The following is a 2,078-nucleotide window of genomic DNA, read 5'->3' as shown; positions in this document are numbered from 1 at the left end:
GCAACCACCTTATGGTTTATGGACTTTGCATACCAGGTAGGCTATAAAATTTCCTCTTAAATGTTGCTTGACTTTACTGTAGAGGGTTTAGTGGGTTTGAGGGTATTCCAATGGTAAACTTAGGGTCTTGTTTTTATTTCTTTCCCACAAGTAATTCAGACTTGAAGGTTTCTATGGAGAATCTCGATTTTGGGTTCAATCCAGCCATTTCCTCTGGTTTGAAACAAGTAACCCCTACTTCCAAGTTGATTTGTTGTTGTTGTGTTTGTAATTATTGGGTTTAATTGATTCTGGGACTTCTTATCTTTGACTGGCAGGTCCCCAGTTTCGACTATAAATTCATGCAGGTAGGCTTCAAGCCTCTTTTGTTTTATATAAAACAAGTGTTAATTCGACTTCTCATGATTTAACCCTAACTTGGATTCTGTTGCAGGTCAGTTTCTTCAATCCTCTCACCATTCAATCTTGGTTGCGGTCATGGCTAGAGTGGAAAGTTAACAAAGCTAAATTGCTGACCCTTAAGCTCTTTCTCTACTTCCAGGTTTCTCTTACTCTCATTTTGGTTCTGGGTTTTTTCTCTTTCAACACTTGAAGCTAGGGTTTCTGCTCTTAAATGCAACAAAATTCTTATATTTTTTAGGAGGTCGAGACACGGTTGTGAGCTACCGATTAGTTTTAGAGTATTAGAATTTGATGTATGCAGGAGGCCTGTTAATTAGGCATTGAATATTTCTAGAATAGTGATTCTATCTGACCTATAATTAACTATTAAAATCACTATGGTTACTGTACATGTTATTGCAATAGGGTTTAGTGAATTTATATGTTGAGAATGTAAAATTCCACTACCTATTGTTAATGAAAAGGTGTTTTCTTTTATACGTTTGAATGTCAATGAGTATATATATATATATATATATATATATATATATATATATATATATATATGATGAGACTTTTTCTAGTTAGTGCTTCTCAATGTCAGTTTATCTGTGTGTAGTATTACTAAACCATGTTTCATATGGAATGCTCTGGTGTTCAAATGTCTAATTTTGGTCATGTAAGTTCACACCAGTTGTTGGGTACTGGCTAAGCTCAGTTTGTCTAGTTCTAAACTAATTCTTACATTGCTCGAATAATATACAATTTAATGTCATTCTTTTACATCAAGATTATTGAGGTTACATTGGATTTTGGACAAAGTGATTTTACTTAACTTTTCTTATTTCTCTATACAATGTTTTATTTGTTCAAGGTTTTTTCCTCAAGTTCTGCACATCTATTTGTGCGACCAAGGTTTACACTTACCATATGTTCTATTTGTTTGTTTCTTGTAATTCCAAGTCATGTGTTTTTAGGGATGAGTAGCAGCACTCAACTATGTCTCAGTTGTCATTGTTATGTACATTCTCCCCACCATGGCCTTTTCCGATACTATAAGTTTCACAACATCGTTGGAATTTAACTCCCTTAGCACCAGTTATCAATTCCCATTATTTCTCTACTTATTTCCTTCTAGATATACTAAGGATCAATTAGGGAGTTTAGCTAACAAATTGTTTTATAGCGTTGGCATACAGTAAGAAAAATTGGCCTTTATACTATACCCAAAAATCAAAATAACCATTAGCACAGTTACAATATCAAAGCCTTTCCATTACGAAATGAATACCCCATAGAAAGAAACCCAACAATATTTTCCTTAAAAGATATAACTATAACACAGTAGGAAAATCATCCAACATTCTTTGTCAAAACCATGACTTCTAGTTCCTACAATTTATTGTGTGTCATGTAGGGTTTTCATTAGTAAAGAGCACTCATCTGACTTTCAACAGCCTAGAAATTTCTCTATGGAAGACTAGATCTTCCAACCTTTGAAGTTGGATACTACGTCCAAATTCTCCCCTGAGCCTTTTCACTTCCAGAACAACAACGTAGATAGTGTCTCACATGTTAGTGCCATCATGCATCAACACTACTTAGTCTAGCCTGAGACTCACAACTTGATCTAGGCTTTGCAGGACTTCCAGTAGCTCTTAGTCTAGCTCAAGAATACCTTGCAGGTAACGTCTTGC

Source organism: Pinus tabuliformis, chromosome 8 (genome assembly GCF_031772625.1).
Source record: "Pinus tabuliformis cultivar Carrire ecotype Pingquan chromosome 8, CPIR1, whole genome shotgun sequence".
NCBI lineage: Eukaryota > Viridiplantae > Streptophyta > Pinopsida > Pinales > Pinaceae > Pinus > Pinus tabuliformis.
The sequence above is the reverse complement of the archived record's forward strand: the minus strand, read 5'-3'. Positions refer to the sequence as shown.